This window comes from Lepidochelys kempii, chromosome 6 (genome assembly GCF_965140265.1).
Source record: "Lepidochelys kempii isolate rLepKem1 chromosome 6, rLepKem1.hap2, whole genome shotgun sequence".
NCBI lineage: Eukaryota > Metazoa > Chordata > Testudines > Cheloniidae > Lepidochelys > Lepidochelys kempii.
Window position 1 is genome coordinate 23,276,096 of NC_133261.1, and position 19,087 is coordinate 23,295,182.

The 19,087-nt window shown below is 46.8% G+C and overlaps 1 protein-coding gene across 5 annotated transcripts in view; it reads left to right on the plus strand.

Moving 5' to 3' along the window:
* Positions 1 to 1,444: 1,444 nt before the first annotated feature.
* EPS8L2 (EPS8 signaling adaptor L2) overlaps positions 1,445 to 19,087 on the plus strand; it is a 110,501-nt gene continuing 92,858 nt past the window's right edge. For 2 of the 5 annotated variants that reach the window (XM_073347140.1, XM_073347143.1), the window contains exon 1: positions 1,447 to 1,967. The gene's annotated coding sequence lies outside the window, so the exon portion shown is untranslated. Of the gene's footprint in view, positions 1,968 to 19,087 lie in introns of all 5 variants that reach the window. The other 3 variants (XM_073347145.1, XM_073347142.1, XM_073347141.1) reach the window with 3 other exon arrangements.

A 19,087-nucleotide genomic window follows, 5' to 3' on the forward strand; every position in this document is an offset into this window, starting at 1 on the left:
GTCCCATCCTTTGTAAAGTCGGCTATTTAAGCTCTAACTATATTTAAATCAATGGGACTTCTCATGGGACTCAAGCCATGTCTACAAGCTGTGCTGCTGTAGCCCTGTATGTACGTACTTGCTACAGCAACAGAAGGGGTGTTTTCTGTTGCTGTCGTAAATCTACCCCTCAAGAGGTGGTAGCTAGGTCAACAGATGAATTGTTCAGTCAGCCTAGCGGTGTCTATATGGGGGCTTAGGTCAACTTAACTGTGTTGCTCAGGGGTGTGAAAAAATTTTCACACTCCAGAGAGATGTAGATAGTTTGACCTAAGTTTTAGATGTAAACCAGGCCTAAAGATTAGGACGTGTGGAAGAGTTTCCAGGATGAGAGCCTGAGGAGGTGCCACTTCCAAAGCATGAGAATACACAAACTTCCCAATGGTGCAGTAATATATACCCTGACGCGCTCAAAATCTTGCCCAGTAAACACTTAAAAAAAAACCTCCCTCATGTGTCCAGCCAAGTGTTTCATTTCCCTTTCTTCCAACCAGAGATTTAATGAACCCTGAAAATAGTCACCTATAAGCAGAACAGTTACTAAACTGGTCTTCTCAAGTGCTCTGCTTGGTGCCATCAGCCCTTCAACAGCCATGGTGGATCCTCTGTGTCCACAGAATAGGAGTTGAGGGTATTGCATGCCTCCGAAAACTCTCTCCTGGCTTGATCTGGCATTCTTTGTTCACCCAGAATTCCCACTGAACTCAATGGGGGCCCGATCCCACTCTCATTTACACAGGTGTAAATCTGCAGTAACTCCGCTGAAGTTAGTTATGCCAGAGCAAATGCAAAGTGAGAGCAGAATGTGCCTCTAGGTGGTTTGAGAGAGGTGTGCCAGGACTGGGATCAGGCCCCTGCTGGCTCCCCTATGCTCAGGAAGAGGGGCTATTATTAGTGCTTGTTCATCTTGTATGGGTCTCTACCCCAGCCGGGAAGCTGGCACAGCGACTGGGAGCCCAAGCCGCCCGTGTAAATCCATTGATTTCAATGCACAAAACTAGCGTAACACCGAGAATTCCTCCCCTGCACTTCATATCTACCCCATGACTTCAGTAGGCTTCGCATCGGGCCCTGTGTGCATTTGCCCAAGACAGAGGCTATTTGTCCACATCCTCTGCCTCACGGTGAATTTCCACATTGAAGATGCCAAGACAGGGAGGCCCTTAATTACCCAAGCAGGAAAAAACACCCAGGGAGACAGAGTGAGCCTGTGAGCCAATGGAAAGCTTGGGAGAGGTGGCTCCTGCTTCACAAAAGACGCCCTGTTCTCCACCCCCAACCCCCCCCCCCCCCCCGGCCCCCGACCAGCCAGGTCAGTAATTTTCCCTCCTCGTTCTCTCCCGCCCCCGCTGCCCAAATCTTCCCAGATGACAGAAAACAGAAATAACGCCCGCCCCAGAGCCCTCCCTGCCCCTAGCCCAGGCAGCACGAAGCTCTGCTCCCCCGCTCCCCACCCCGGGCCAGCAGAGGCGCCCAGCACTGGAGGCAGCTCCAGGGATGCCGCCTGCCAGCCAGGGCCTCGAGCTCCTAGTTACACAGTAACCTGTTGTCTGGTTGCGGCTCCACCTCTCCCTGCCTCCCAGCCCTCCCCTCCCCATGCTGTTCCTCCACTACCCAGCCGCCTGTCACCTGCTCTCAGAGACACTGGGGAGACCGAAGTGGAAGACAGGGGCAGAGCGAATATAAAAAGGAGCCACCCTGGAATATTAGGTGGGTTCCCCCCTCCCTCCCTCTCCGTTAAACTATTCAGCTAAAAGCCTCCGGGACACTGGGGCTGTATTCACATCAGCCAAAGCAATTTGCTGAGGGAAAAAGCACAGGGACGCCTGGTGTACTGAGAATGGCAGCAGGACTTCCCTAACAGGGCACAGCTAACTGGGAGAGGAAATAGAGACCAGGAAACAAACAGCAGAGGCTTCTCAGCACCGGTAAGTCTCACCTCTTAGTTCTCCACAGTCCCTTATTCTCTGTGACATGTGCCTACTTCAGAGAACGGGGGCCATGCAGCTGGGGAAGCGTGTGCGTCCGGTGCGGGGAAGGGTGGTAAGAATTTAGTGCTGGGAGACGTTAAAGAGAGGGATTTCTCTAAAGAAGGAAAAAGCAGCAATTTTCACAGTGTTTTCCTTTTCTCTCCCTTTCCTGCCCAGTGTCCTACCTCCAGTAGGTGGCACTTTCTTGGCAGGGGACGGCCGTTTGGCAGAGAAGAGGCTTTTTAATGAAGTCTGAAGTTTGTATTTTTATGTCAGCTCTGTTTGTTTGCAAACAAACATTGGGGTTTCCTCCTCTCTGGAGAAGTTGGAAGGAATTTCTCCTGTTTCAAATCTGGATCCTTTCTGACTTGCTGGTTTGCTGGGTCATCCCACAGCACACAAGTTTAGACTGTACTTAAAAATCTAGTGGGAGTAATTTCTGAGCTGCAGAGCTGACCCATGACTGTGCAGACTCCCTGAAATCTTTCATTTTATACCTGTAGCAAGAGACATTGTCTGTATGCTTTCCCCCTTTTGCTTATTTGGATGTTAAATACTGGAGCAAATTCCTCAGGGGGACATTTGGCGAGACCAGATTTCTTTAAAGTGTTGACTGATGGTATTTTTAAACTCTGGGAATTATTTCTCATATTGGCAAAGAGTCCTATGGCACCTTTTAGACTAACAGACGTATTGGAGCATGAGCTTTCGTGGGTGAATACCCATTTTGTTGGATGCATGCATATATTCACCCACGAAAGCTCATGCTCCAATACGTCTGTTAGTCTATTAGGTGCCACAGGACTCTTTGCCTCTTTTACAGATCCAGACTAACACGGCTACCCCTCTGATGCTATTCCTCATATTGTGAAACAATCAGGCAGTAAAAGATGATGCTACGTCTCCTATAATTAGGGCCATTCCGTGTGATTCTGCCTCTGCTGGGCTGTTTTGAAAATGTTCCAAGAACTGTCTGGAAGATTAAACAGGGCCAGATCCTTCAGTTCTTACTCATTCAAAAAGCCTGTTGCAGTCACTGAGCTGCCCCTGCAGGGTTTGCCTTGCAGTGAGGCCAGTTTCCATGTCAGGGAAAGCAGTTGCAGTGAGAGGGCCAGCTCCTCGACTGGTGTAAACTGTCCTACCTGCCTAGAAGTCAATGGAGGTACACGGCTGTCCACCACCTGCGAAGCTATCTGGGAGCCTTCTTGGTGCCAAACAAAATACAGCTAATATGGGCTCCAAGAATTCAAAGCTTGCAGTTATGTGTCCAAGGTTCCATTTAGTTGTGTAATCAAGTGATTTGCTTGGGCACAGAAAAGAATGGCTCAGTAGAAAAAGAGACCCTGACAGCTAAGCTCTTTGGAGGTATAGGCCTTTTAAAAGGCTCTGTCATAAAAAGGGAGATTGAAAGCCACAGACTTGGCTATGGAAATGCAAATAAATGCAGTAGAAACTGTCACACCGGGCGGCATAATGTTCTCATTTAAACAAGAGGCATTTAGAGTAATATAAATTATTTATTTACCATCCTAGATTTGCGGTCAGACCTGATCCTGATCCTTAGCTGGTGTCCAAAACTGGTTGCCTAGTATAGGTTGGTCTTTATGATAAAGTGGAACCAAACTGCACTGGAAACTTTAAAGTGATTGCTTGGGATGAGGGTTTCCTTGCTAGTGCCAGGTGCTGCTTAATGCAGGTGCATGATTATTTGTCTGACATATTAAAGCTCTGATCATTAGGTTTTGTAGTATAGCACTTGAAAGCTGAACCCATGCTCAAGGAACAGATTAGGCAGAATCTGCTATGGGTATAAGTCAGCTGTGGTAGCAATAAATCAGCTGTGGTAGCAAATTGAGTTATGCCAATTTGCTCCATCTGAGGATCTGACCCCTGGATCGGACAGATCACTTTCCTTTGTGCATTGCAAAGGTGAGTGCCCTTCAGATAGGCTTGTGACTGTCCAGGTTCCTTATTAGGGATGTGGGAAATTTAAGAGGCCCCACAGTTCTAAAAGCCCCAAATGTTCCCAAAAATATTCCAGAGGTTTTTTAATTTCAGATTAAGGAAAAAGTGAAATATATCTATGTATTGCCAGTGTGTGTAGCGATGGGGTTGAGGAATGTCCATAGGAAACAACTCAGAGCACCACATGTGATCAATTAACTATTCTGGGGCATGAAAAAAATCCCACATTGGAATGTGTGTGTGGGAGGGGGAGGGGGGAGTGCAAGTGTAATCTCACAGAATTATTGCCTGGATGATTCTTTTAGGGCTGGATCCCTCAGCTATGTCCTCCTGTCTGTCCCTCTTCCTTTCTCTCTCTCTGCTCCCTCTCTCCCCCACATCAGTCTCTCTCTCTCTCTTTCGTGAATGCTGATTCTGGGAAGGTTAAGTGGTTTTGATGACAACCATTTTCTCCTAGCACAGGGCCAAATTCTGCCCTGACTCACACCTTGCATAAATTTATAATTTCAGCGTGATCTGTAATAAAGCTATCCCACTACCTGCTGATTCTACCCAAATATACACAAACCTGCCAGCCTTCCAAACATCCTCTCTGAGAGACCGTCCCCAGAGGCTGTGCCTTTGAAAGACCATGGACTTCCTGGAATAACATCAGGGCCAGGGATTATTTCCCATCCCGCAATAAAACACACCCAAGTGGCCCAACCTTTGCAACTGTTCCTCCTGGAATGATGTCACAATGGCACTGCAACATCACTCCTTTGCCAAGGTATCCACATCAGGTCTCGTTTGACCTATGTTCAACATTAGATAGCTAGCAAAGTGCCCACATTACTAGCTAAGGTCCTTCAAAACCTCTCACCTGATCTCTGAGATACCCCTTTCTTCCGCTCCCATTGTACTCATCTGTCATAAGAAGCCTCATTGAAGAGCTTTCATAAACAACATGCATGTGATTATGCTACTGCTAATCTGAAATTCTCTAGCCACAGAATAGGTAGTGGAAGTTTCCAAACACTACCCCACCTGTATTACAGCAGGGACTCTGGACCCCAGCCAAGAATGAGCTAGACCTTATGCAATCCGAGGCCAAGGTGGGAACAAACTTTGGCTCCGGACTCCCAGTCCAGTACCCCACCCACATGACCATGTGGTCTATTTATCTTACCTCTGGGAGGTGCCATTGTTAGAGGATGGAGGGGAGTTTGAGTCTCCAGACCCGTTCAATCATTGGCCTTTCTGTCGAGATGCATTTTAGGGTCAGTGGTGGTAGGGTGGACACTTGTTCACTGTAAACTGGGCTGAGACATTCCATGTGTCTTTCATATACCTTTAAGGGGGTGACAACAATTCACCCTACCTGCACTGGATTTGAACAGACAACCTTAGGGCAAATTTATCCTATTACCAATCCCTAAAACAGCTGGTCACTACAAACAGGGAGTTTAACTTTCAACTGGAGCACCTTAGGCAGCCGGTAATGCATGGAACTCTGATTGCCCTGATATTGCACAGAAAAGGCCCCTTTTGCTAGGCAGGTTTGTATGCAAATGGAAAGCTTTTCCCTTTGAAGGGAAGCAAAAGGTTTCCATTCACATTATGCAGTTCTTCGGTGGCAGAGTGATTTGTAATCCTCTTTTGATGAAACGCATGATGCCAAGGATAAGATGACCTGTTTTCTTCCCCCGGTAATCTGGATAAATGAGTAGGAATCACAACTAAAAAAAGAGAAATAATCTGCCCTGAAAGTGTCCATGTAGCGGAACAATTTGGAAGCCTCACACAGTTAGTTTTGGTTGCACAATGATTTCCCAATGAATGCACTTAGGCTCCATCCATACTACAGCTCATCAGTGCTCACAACACCACCGCTGAAACAGGCTCGTTTCTAGCAGGGCTCTAGTGAAATTTCTTTAGCTTGTGGGGATGGGAATATTTTTTCTAACAACCTCGTTATAAACCATGCTCTGGACTACAGGGTGTAAGGGATCACTATTCCATTCCATGAGTCTCAGAAAAACTGTTCCTGTCCACACCAGCCATGTGAACACCCTGCTAGCAAAAGTCACCTAGAAAGAGCAATGGGTGTATTTCCTGAGGCAAAGGAGGCTGCTCATCCTGTGATGCTCTCCTCACCAGATGTTTTCAGAGGAAATACAGTTCTTGGTTAGGGACAGCAGTTTCCTCAGTCTGCTCCTCCCACCAGCAGGCTCCTGTTGCTTCCACATGGAAAGACCCCATTTGACTTCCATGGGCTTGAGATCAGGTCCTATTGGTCTCCCACACAGGTGGACGATGTATCCCTGAGAGCTGGGAATGGCCCTCACTTTCAGGCTTGTCCAGATATCCTGGTTATTCTATGAGAGGTGTTTTGTCCCACTTGTTTCAAACACTTACATACTTGTGTGGCGGAGCCTCTAGCTAGTTAAGCCAGTGAAATTGACCTCTGGCAGGCGGAGTGCATCTGTACCTCAAGGATGTCCTGCAATCAGACTTATCATGCTGTCCTCTCTGAGGCACTCTAGCAAACTCCCAGCTGCCAAAATCCTCCTGCCTGCGCTTTCCGGACACCTCACCAGAACCATGCCCTGCCCCCACGCCAGCTACAGCTGGCTGGGACTTTCCACTGTGAAAATGGGGTCACTCAACTCCTGCTGCTCCCACTCCTCCCGCCTTCTCACTGGCTGAAAAAGAAAAATAATGACTTCTTTGCTGCAGCTCTCAGCCTCCCTGCTTCGAATGCTGGGGGCTGCCTGCCACATGCTCGGTCTGTCTCTGGGAGCAGCTCTGCTCTCCACAGCAGCCTGGCAAACGGTCTTGACCCTACCTTTGCTTAAACCATGTATTAGAGTAGTGCATTTAACCCTGGATTCCTTAGGATCCAGCCCTTGGCATACGTTAGGAGGAGAGGTGCAAAGGGGGGGGAGGGGGGGCTGCTCTGCACTGGCCCGCAGGTGTGAATTACAACAGCTGTTGTTATGGCAACTAGGGATCATTAAGGGTGAAGGGGTGTCCTAGCCATGCTCCTTTCCCCCCAACCATCTCCCCACAAGGGCTGCATGGAGGAGTTGGCAAGATTTCTCCTATCTTGCAGAGGGTGGAATCCTTCTGTGGCCAGTTAAAGAGGCTTTAGGGCAGTTTTGCCCTGGGGTTGCAGCTTACAGCTGCTTTGACACAGCAGAAGATCTGGATTTTAAACTACAGGGACCAATTACAGCCTTTGCATAAGAGTGCAACTCCCACTAGAGCGAATGAAAAATGCACCCAACTGGATATGGCACTAATAAGAATATTACAAGCTTCATTTGGATTTGTTCTTTCAATGCAAATTCTCAAGGGAGACAGCAAATTTCTCCTTCATTCTGGATCCTAATTCTGTTATCAGCTCAAAACAGTCTCTATTTTATTTTCTCTGAATTATTTCTTCCTGTTTTCTTTTTCTTGGTTGTTTATTGCCTTATCAGTCTCAAATTGTCCAGATTTATATCCCGCAAGGGCTAAAGTGCAGTCCATTTGCATGGCAGTAAACCAAAGTACCATCCATCCAGCAGTGAAATTCACCAGCGCTGTGTAACTCTGAAAGAGAAATACACTCCATAGGAAGAAAGGCACAGTCCTCCAGACCAACACTCCCCATAACCAGCACAGTTTACATCCTACCCCAGACAACCTTCCTTTTGCCAAGGACAGCTGAATGGGAATGGTCTTGGAGCCTATAAGTGTAAGAGTCCCTGAGTCACACCTTGTAGCAAGGACTACGTTACAACTCAGACAATCATTACAATGGTTTTCATTAGTATAAGGAACAAAATCGTTTATGAACGATTGACACGGGCCAAAGCTGGAACCTCTTTGAATTTTATGGAAGTTGGGTGATAGGAGGTTTGGAGTGAGAGCCCAGCATCCAAATGTGCCCCAGTGGTTTTGGTTCTTGTTTGGATCCAAAGCCAGAGCCACTGTAATGATCCCATTCGGATGCAGCTTAAATCTCCTGCTATCGTGAATCTTTTGCCCTAGGTGGGAGAACTCTCACAGGGTTTCTGGGTTAGTGACTCCAAACCTTAACTCTTCCCCAAGTCAGCCTTCAACCCAAACAATGTCCGAAACAATCTGGATCCTGCCTCATCAGCCCAGCTCTACTGACTTCATGAGTGGATTTTCTTGAAGTGAGCTGTAGCTCACGAAAGCTTATGCTCAAATAAATTTGTTCGTCTCTAAGGTGCCACAAGTCCTCCTTTTTTTTTTGATGGATACAGACTAAAACAGCTGCTACTCTGAAACCCATCAGACTACAGTAACTCCTCACTTAAAGTCGTCCCGGTTAATCTTGTTTCGTTGCTGATCAATTCAGAAACATGCTTGTTTAAAGTTGCGCAATGTTCCCTTATAACGTCGTTTGGCAGCCGCCTGCCTTGTCCACTGCTGGCAGGAAGAGCAGCCTGTTGGAGCTAGCTGCTGGGGGCTTGGAACCAGGGTGGGCCGGCAGCCCCCCCGTCAGCTCCCCGCTCCCCTAAGTTCCCTGTGCGGCAGCCGCCCAGCAGGCTATCAATTGCCGGCAGTTCAGCTGTCCCTCCCCCCACGGCCCATTGCCAGCAGTTCAGCTGTCCCTCCTGCCCTCTGCCTTGGAGCTGCTCCCGGGAGCCTCCTGCTTGTGGTGCGGGCTGGGGTGGGGTAAGAGAGGGGCTAATATCAGGGTGTCTCCCTGCTCCTGCCACCTGCTTACCCTATCTCCATAGAGCAGGGAGGGAGGGAGGGGAGAAGGGGACATAACAGGGCTCAGGACCGAGGGAGCTTACAGGCAGCAGCTGCTGACTCAACTTCTGGATTTACTTAAAAAGGCAATGTACTTAGAATGCGGTTAGCATACTTAAAGGGGCAATGCGCATCTCTCTCTCACACACAGGGTGTGTTCCTCTGTCTGCCGTGTTGTCTCCCCTCCCTCCATTTGTGCTGCCTTGTAGAGTGTGAGGCTACATTAACAACAATGTGTTAACCCTTGAGGGCTCTGCTGAGTTCTAGTTCATCATTTAGCAGTAAGGCATTCCCTGGGAAATATCCCACCCTCTGACTCCACCACCTCAGCCAAGCATCACAATCATCATTGCTGTGTACAGTATTAAATTGTTTGTTTAAAACTTTCTGTGTATACATATATTTACATAATATGGTCTTTTGCCTGGTGAAAAAAATTTCCCTGGAACCTACCCCCCTCATTTACATTAATTCTTATGAGGAAATTGGATTCACTTATCATTGTTTCGCTTTAAGTCACATTTTTCAGGAACATAACTACAACATTAAGCAAGAAGTTACTGTATTCGCTACCTGCTTGATCATTGCTGCAAGTGGGACTTCTCTGGGATCCCTTCACGGCCTCACTTTAATATTTCTGATACTAACCTGATGGAACTAAGGAATTCACATACTGATGGTGGATGCTGGTGCTTAGCGTAGTCAAGGGCTCTCTGATCAATATTGTGGGCCACAGTCTATGCTGATTTACCCCCAGTGCAACTCCAAAGGACCAAATTCTGATCTCAGTTACACGGACTTCAGTGGAGTTGATCCAGATTTACACCAATGAGCGATTCAGATCAGGTCCATAGATGTCAGTGTGGTTGCCTGGGGAATTAGGCCTTGATCCAGAAAAGCACTGAAGCATGTTCTTAACTTTTAGTGTGTGAGTAGTTCCATTGACTTACAGGAGGGTTTGAAATCTGTCCCCAAATCCAGACCCACAACTGGATGGTCCCTGTTTCTATAACGGGCTGATTGAAAATCCCATATCAGCACACCTTCAAAATTTCATGGGGGGTGTAATCAGCAGGCCTGATCCCCTCTCTTTCACTGTGATATAAACCAGGAGTAATTCGTTGAAATCTATGCATCAGAGCCTCAGCATGGCTCCAAGGGAACTGCACCAACTGATGCCAGCTGAAGATCTGGCCTTATAGTTTTACATCTGTGCAAAACCAGTGCTAGTGAGAGGAGAGTCGGGGCTGGTATCCAGATCCAGATTTGCTGTAATCAGGCAGTATCTTGGAGTCCCAGGCACCCCTTGTGATTCAAATTAAACCTGAAGTAGGCTGGCATGTGAGGAATGTGAATAAAGTGGTTTTTTGCCCTGGAGATGAGGAGGGAAGAGTAAACATGTCACAAAAGGCTCAGGGCACTGATTTCAGTTCACTGACCAATCTCAGTTGGGGCTGAACGCTGAAGAAAACATCCAAAGGTTAATTACTGCTGCCGGTCACAGCTGCTTTTAAAAAAACAAAACAAAACAAAAACAAAAAAGCTTAATTAGCTGCAATAAGCAGCAACCCAGCCAGCTGAGACTCAAGAGAATTAAAACTGGGCAGGAACAGATTCAGCAGGATAGAGAGACCAAAATGCACTTGTGTTGTGATCATAGCTATCTCTTGCCAGTGTGTGCATATGATACCTTGGGAGTGCCCAGCTGATTTGGTGATCCTGTCACATGTGGGATAGATGGGAGGACCCTTTTCCTGCTGCATGTCCATGTGACTGTGATTTAATTACTTATTAAAATGTGAACACCCAAAGTGAATAACTTGTCATCCGAGCTGGAGTTGGCCAAAACAGTGATCTAGAAAATGGAGCACTAAAAATGTGTACAGGCAGCTGTCCATGGCTGTGTGTCCTTATTAACAGCTCCCCTTAGCCAGCAGATGGGGTGCAGAAGAACAGTGGTCCTGATTACTATTCAATCAAAGAGAAGGTAGGGTGAGTTTAATTGCAGTCTGGAAAATCTACATGAATCAGTCTCTGCCCTGAAGGGCTTTGTACTGTCTACTCTGAAGTGCCCCACGTTTCTGCCTCTTCCCTTGGGAGGCCATTCCACCACCTGACAGTTCTCACTGAGCCAGATTCTCCACTGCTATTTAGCCTCAGGCTGCACAGACTATATTAACTGGCCTAGGTTACTGTGCCCTTAAAACAGCCACCACTAACTCTCCCTTCAGCTCCAGGAGCCCATCAGTCTGAGGCTAACAGGTGTCTCTGTTGCCAGGCTCTCCCCTGGCGTTGCCAGGAGCTCACAAAGACCAATCGTGCTCACCCTGCTTCCCTGCATGGTTTTAAAAGTGCCTTTCCGTTAGATGAGCACCAGTCCTGATCCCCTCGTTCCCTGCCCACCTGTCCCCTGGGAACTAGCACAAGGGTGTCGAACAAGGGTGCTCCTCCTTTGTGCCCACAGGCAAAGTTTTACCTGTGATACCCTTCAGGGCTGAAAATCAGGGCCAAGCCTCTGCACAGACATACAAGAGACCTGGTAGCTCAGAGGGGACAACTTGGGGGAAACTGGTAAAGGCCTGATGGGTTCATTGATCGCAGGGGGTTTGGTGCATCCTACATCCGTGAGGTAGGTTTGTGCTGCACAGATGACTTTTCCACCCCTTCCCTTCTCAGCACCATTGACTACTCCGCTGGGTTCCTCCTCTGCCAGCTGGCATGTTGCAGCAGGCACCTGCCATAACTTCTGCTGTTTGGCCCTAGAACAAGAGCTCTGATAAGGAGCCAGGAGAAATCACATGGCTGATGTTCTGTGACCCAGAACAAGATCCCCAACATGGGTCCAGAGCTCAAATACAATGACAGCTTTTTTTCCCCTTGTGCCAGGTTAATTATTTGTGCTGAGGTTGTTAAAATGCTTCTGCATCATTAAGATTAGAAATGGCCCTTTTAAGCTGCCTGGACAAATCCAGCGACACACTTTCTTCCATTGGAAATTAAACAAAGGGCAAAGCGAACAGACTTCATTTGGAACGTCTCTTGGGGGGGGGGATCATTCTGGTTACTGTGTAACTCACCGTGCAGCACGTGTTGTACATCCCCGTGTGTCTGATCCACAGAGGATATGTTTCCGACAGCTCCTAGATAGAGGAACTAGTTCTGCTTTAGCTCTAATTGTAATTAATTGTAGAGGCTCATGCTCTTAGCTGTGTACATCCAGGGTTTAGTCCTTAGTGCTGACTAAAATGACACTCATTCCAACTGCACACTAGATTCAAGCTACTAGAGAGAATTCAGAGCTTTGGCCTGTCTTTTAAGCAGACCAGATTGCAGAGTTCAAATTCAAATGTGAACTAAATGGGGGGGTCTCATTAGAACATCATTCCAGCTTATGGTGACAGCTGATGTGAACATAAACCACATCTCTGAAAACTCTCCTTAACAGAATGAGCCAAATACTAAAATGTGGCCAGAAACTACCTGCAGAACCATACAATAGACTTGGAACAAAGGCAGGCAATGCATCAGCCAGTACTGGAATCTAGGATTAGGGTTCAGCCCAATCTCTGACACACTTTGGTTTCGGGAGTGTTGAGATCCAGATTCAAACTGTGTCTTGGACCCACCATCTCCCCCTCCAGGTATGGCCCACATTACCATAATATCCAAGCACCTCACAATCTTTAATGTAATTATCCTCACAATAACCCTGTGAGGTAGGGAAGTTACATTATCTCCATTTTACAGATGGCAACTGAGGCAGAGTGGCTAAGTGACTTGCCTAAGGTCACATTAAGAAGTCTGTGGTGGACTTCTGAACTGAACCCCTGACCCATTCTTCTTGCCTTAGCACCTTTTCAAATGGCAAACTGAACTAGGTCTCCACCATCATGTCTATTGAGTATATGCACCTTGTATATTAACAGAGATGTGGCACAGTGCTATGGCAGGCTGTAATAGTTGAGGGCAACCCTTGCAGAGCTATATTGAAGCATTTAAAGGTAATTCAGGATTTCAGAAAATGGGATCCCTGTTCCACATACTGGTTGTAATCCCAACTCCTGTCATCAGAGAGACAGAAACAAGAACCATATAGGGATGATCTATGATTCAGACATAGCTGGCTGGTACCACAGTGCCTCTGTGTTTGCGCCTTTGGCGGATGGTGTTTCTTTATCAATAGCTGGAAGTGGCGACTGACGAAATAAAATGACTTCAATGAAATAAAATAGGGCTTACCTGACTGAAAGCCAGCACTCTTCTTCCAAGGCACTTTGAAAACCAAAACCTTCACTTATAGTCATTTTCAGTCAACAGTCTGTTGCCCTTATTCCTTTGTTTGCAAACAAACAAAGATTGTTATTCCTGGAGCTCTCACTTGGAAGAGGACGTCATGAATAGAGATGGCCACAAGCTTTCCACTGACAAATGCCATTTTATCAAAATTGAAAGTTTTCATGGAAACATAGAATCATAGAATCATAGAATATCAGGGTTGGAAGGGACCCCAGAAGGTCATCTAGTCCAACCCCCTGCTCAAAGCAGGACCAATTCCCAGTTAAATCATCCCAGCCAGGGCTTTGTCAAGCCTGACCTTAAAAACCTCTAAGGAAGGAGATTCTACCACCTCCCTAGGTAACTCATTCCAGTGTTTCACCACCCTCTTAGTGAAAAAGTTTTTCCTAATATCCAATCTAAACCTCCCCCACTGCAACTTGAGACCATTACTCCTCGTTCTGTCATCTGCTACCATTGAGAACAGTCTAGAGCCATCCTCTTTGGAACCCCCTTTCAGGTAGTTGAAAGCAGCTATCAAATCCCCCCTCATTCTTCTCTTCTGCAGGCTAAACAATCCCAGCTCCCTCAGCCTCTCCTCATAAGTCATGTGTTCCAGTCCCCTAATCATTTTTGTTGCCCTTCACTGGACTCTCTCCAATTTATCCACATCCTTCTTGAAGTGTGGGGCCCAAAACTGGACACAGTACTCCAGATGAGGCCTCACCAATGTCGAATAGAGGGGAACGATCACGTCCCTCGATCTGCTCGCTATGCCCCTACTTATACATCCCAAAATGCCATTGGCCTTCTTGGCAACAAGGGCACACTGCTGACTCATATCCAGCTTCTCGTCCACTGTCACCCCTAGGTCCTTTTCCGCAGAACTGCTGCCTAGCCATTCGGTCCCTAGTCTGTAGCTGTGCATTGGGTTCTTCCGTCCTAAGTGCAGGACCCTGCACTTATCCTTATTGAACCTCATCAGATTCCTTTTGGCCCAATCTTCCAATTGGTCTAGGTCCTTCTGTATCCTATCCCTCCCCTCCAGCGTATCTACCACTCCTCCCAGTTTAGTATCATCCGCAAATTTGCTGAGAGTTGAATCCACACCATCCTCCAGATCATTTATGAAGATATTGAATAAAACCGGCCCCAGGACCGACCCTTGGGGCACTCCACTTGATACCGGCTGCCAACTAGACATGGAGCCATTGATCACTACCCGTTGAGCCCGACAATCTAGCCAGCTTTCTACCCACCTTGTCACACACATGTTGTGTGTGACAAAATTTTGTAAAGGAAAGAAACCGAAGAACAACAACAAAAAAGCATTTTGCTAAGGTCAAAACGTTCTCTTTTGACGTTAACAGAATGGAATATTTTGATTTTTGTTTCAAAACAACTCTTCATTTAAAAATTGATATTACAAATTTAAAAAATAAAACCTGTTGAAAGCGGAACACAACTTTCTGATTTGATCGAAATGGAACATTTTAATTGATCCAAAATGACAGCTTTTAGAAAACTGCATTTGGCGAGATTTTTTGCCGTCATTTAGTTTCGGAATAAAAACAAATTTCAAAAAGTTTCTTGCAGAATGGAAATTCTGAGTTTCGACCAGCTCGAGTCATGACCACAGAGCCAGATTACTGGGGTTCTGCCGCCAGCAACATTTGTAAAGACTCCTTACAAAACCCGAGAGGAATGATGGTGGTGTGATTAAGACTGGAAATCAGAAGATCTGGATTCAGTACAGTTTTATTTTGACTTAATAGCATCGTATACCCCCTTTGTACTGGTGTAAAGCAACAGAGAATCAGGCAAAAAGTGCACAAAAGGACATAGTAAAGAAGGTGCCGGAATACAGAAAACTGATGTACAAATGCAGTGAAAGACATGTATTTGTACAGTAAAATGGGCAGTGCAGTTTAGCTTGTTGTTGAGGCCAAGAATTTGGCACCATTCAAAGAGAGATTGTACATTTACATGGATAACACAAAGTTATAATAGTTAATGCTAACAGAACCCCATGCTGCAAGGTTTAAACCAACCTCTAACCATTAGGGATTAAGGAGAGACCTTCCTGGGGGTTTATACTACTTCTGCCTATTGTGGAGTTTCCTGCCCAGTTTACTGCTGATTATTGTCAGAAACAGGATAGTGAACTAGATGGACCACATGTCTGATCCAATATGGTAATTCTTATGCTCCTATGTTGACTGGGATCCCCGCACATATCTACCACACAGTCAAGCATGAACCTGGGACTTTCTTCCCCTGTGGATGCTCAGGGCCAAGTTCAGTGGAATTACATCAGCGGAGAAGTCAATGGATTAGGTCTGTGGAATTATGCCAGCTGCTAATTTGGCCCATAGACACATTGCATCCTGTAAACAAATATCAGTCTACATCCAACAGACTCCCACTGCCTTTTGATCCTGCCAGCCAAATCAGTCTGGCCAGATCAGCTCCCCTACCCCTTGCAGAGCCATCTACCCCCATAGGACAACTCTGACCACAAGGGGTGAGGAAACCTAACACCACTCCAAACAAAAATCCATTCATTCTCTCTGGCTGCAGCTGTAAATGGAGCTGGCTGTCATAGGCACCTATTGTGCAGCGGTGCAAGGAAGACTAGCAGGCATGAAATATTAACAGCAGAAGTGTGTCGGGCACACAGGAGGAGCAGCTGCAGGGATATCACCTTACAGAAATGCCACATCATTCAGAGCCACACTACCCTCCAGGTACACGCGGGGCATGGCATACTGTTGATCAGCCCCAGCAAGCCCTCTTTTCAAGACTTCCTCCAACTCACTACTGTCAAATAGAAGCCCAAGCCATGGATGGCTCCCAAGTCTACTGATCCCCAGAAGGGTTCTGGGGAGTAGGGTTTCCAGAGCTCATCAGTGCCACTCCACATATTGTCCAGGGGCTGAATGGGCTGCTTCAGTAGCACTCCCAGCCCCTGCCAGGCCTAGGGCTGGAGACTCACGCCCTCCCCCCATGTGGTTGTGCTGCCACCAGACCGGCTCAAACAATATCTGTTTGTTTTATAGGGACACTCCCGGCTGAGTTCCTAAGTGCCAAGTTTCAGCCCAAAGTGAATTGTTAGCAAGTGTCCAAAAATATACAGACAGGACGTGAGTAAGAAATAGAAACCGAGCAGGAGGAGAGGGAGATGAAAGCAGCAATAGTTAGTTTACAGACTGAAAAAAGCCCTAAAGTGTCAGACACGATTTCAGCAGATGAAACGTCTAAATCCTCCATCGCCCAGCAAAAAAACCCTCAAAATTCCCACAGTTGTCAATGGAATTTACGGATGCAACAGTTTATCCCAACTGAAGGCATCTGTGAACTGCTTCAGGCCCCCTGGAAAGGGGAGGAGAGTGACTCTAGGGCAGGTGACGCAGCTACTCACCTGTGGGGTTAGACATGGGAATATTTGCAGCTTTATTCCTCTCAGGGCATTAGGGGAGCCTGACAGAGGCTTCTTGACTCAACAGAATGAAGAAGCCAGCAGTTTAACAGGAAAGGGACCCTAAGAAATGGAGAACATCTCCTGAAGTGGGAGGGGTCAGATTCACCAATCTGGATTTGCACCCAGCTACAGTCCCATTGATATCAATCAGGGCATGTGAATCAGCACTGAACCTGGTCCAGAGAGTCCATCCCCCTTTGGGAGGCAGGCTGGCCAGCAGGCACTTGTAAATGCTTAATGCTAAGCCCCATGCCTTGCATTTACTGCCCCTCCTTGCAGAGGGCATTCTTCTGTTAACCAACAGGTGTAAAGCCCTGGTTTCAGTCTTTGATGGAGTGACTTTATCCCTTTGCAAGCCTGAATATCAGCCAGCAAGTGAGTCCAGCTTTAACATCCACCTTTGGGGAGTGTCAAAAACACCCTTAGCAGCCAATCTCTCAGGTGGAGCTGGTGGAAAAGAATTACAACAGCCTCCCAGTCACACACACAGCTCACTGACCTCAACCCCTTCAATAAATCATCTCATGGGCGGGGAAAGGGGGAGAGAGGGGGGCTGCAGAGGCTGAGAAAGGCTCTTAAAGAGGAACACACCTCAGCATTTCCTGCTGGGTGGTGTGAAGCAAGCCATTATGGCAGGTCTTCTTTCTCGAAAGATTTTGGCCTAGTTCAGACTGGTACCATAATAACACTAGTGACCACAGTGAAGTACAGCTGTCACTGTGGTCACTAGTGTAGACAGGGCCTTTGCTGGGAAGCAGAACGCTGCAGTGCATTTGCCTGCCAGCTCTATTAAGAGCAGCTTTATGGGTCACTTATGAAATCAGATAACAAATTGGTGTTGAGGGCCAGAGGTATCTTATAAACAAGGGAATCTTGTAAGGGCAAGCTAGAGATTATTGTATTGTGTTAACATGTTAACTTGGCCACCCAGCACGTGTGTTAAATAGTGGTTTTAATTAAATATTTATGCAGGTAAATGATTAGCTTAAAATAACCGTCACTAAGAAGCCAATCACTGACCTGGCTACCATATGTTATAGCTGCGGTAACAGTTATTACTCTCAGTATAAGAAAAGAGCTGTGATCTGTCATGTCACTGTGCAGCGAGTGTGGGCTTTTAAATGACAAGTATTCTCACTGATGTGCAGCCTGCTTGAGAGTAAAGCTGCTGAAGGAAGCAAGGTTTTGCATTTTCTGATTGATGTGCTTAAATAGTGTAGTTTGGGGTATTAAATAACAATGCATCGTGGGTATATTCCACCCCATTTCAAGCGAGGATCTGAGCTCTTGAACATTCCTTTAAAAAGGCCCACAGCCCCCACTATTAGGTAGATCAGTATACTGTACCCTTTTCTTAAAATGGAGGCATAGAGCCTTCAAGCAACTTACCCAATGTTATACAGTGAGTCAATGACAGAGCTGGGAGTCCTGACATTCTGTCTTCCACTCCAGCCACTAGGCCACACCAGCACATACATGCCACTGGCTGCTTCAGAAGTCAAGTGCCTGCTAGCTTGGAGAAGGCAAATGTGCAGTTCTGGCTCCTGGGGGAGGTGTGCGTGTGAGGTAAAGCTCTTCAAATGCGAGCGCTCAGCCAGGAGAAATGGACACGCTACCATTCATAGACACCCTCCACACTTTGCATAGACACAGAGCCCCTCATTCAGTGCCATGTTAGGAGTTTGGCTGGAGTAGAACATTATGTTCCCCTGGAGTTTTTCTTGCTACTCAGGAGGTAGACAGTGCTCTACTCATTAGAATACGAGTCTCACACGCACAGCCATTCCCTGTTTTGATTGGCTAGGCTTCCCATGCAATATAATTCCCTATTTTGATTGGCCCAGTCTCTGATTTATAATGTAATCACAAGGTGCACCAGAGGGGAAAAAAAAGGGGGGGGGGGCATAGGATTCTTTTCATCTTGAGACTTCAGGTCAGATGCTGCTCCCATTGAGACTACTTCCACTCCCACTGACTTCTCCGATGAGCCAGCCCTTAGTTCACTCTTTCCAACCTGGCATTATACACTAACTGTACTGGATTCATGGTCCTGCGTCAGGAATGGAGGAGGGAGAAATATTCCCATTTGTGCTATTCGGATCTGAGAGCATTTCACTCTGAAGCCACCAATGCACCTCCTAAGCAAGCATCTGCCCTATCTGGCGCTAAGGGGTCAGGATCCAAAGCCCAGTAAAGTCAAAGGAAAGATTCCCACTGACTTGGATGGGCTTTGAATCAGGGCCTCGCTTTCTCCCAGCCACCTGAGTCAGACTTGCTGCTGAGATTAGAAATGTTTCCAGAATCTCTTGGTCTGTTCCCATGTGTTGTGGATTCTGTGCTAATTATAGGGCAAGGTGGCAGGTTTTACTGACTGCAGAATGGGAGAGCGGAAAACCAAAACTAGCCAACATTTCAAGGCTTTGGGCAAGAGGAAAAAGCTACAGAAGTCTCCGCAAACACGGGCACTGAGCCATTCCCAGGGAGCCTGGGGAATCTGGAGCTGTTTTTCCATATCAATGACTCATATTACAGACCCGCCCTTCTGACACTTTTGATTTGGGTCTTTTTAAAAGATTTTCTATACAATGCCCGTTTATTTACCTGT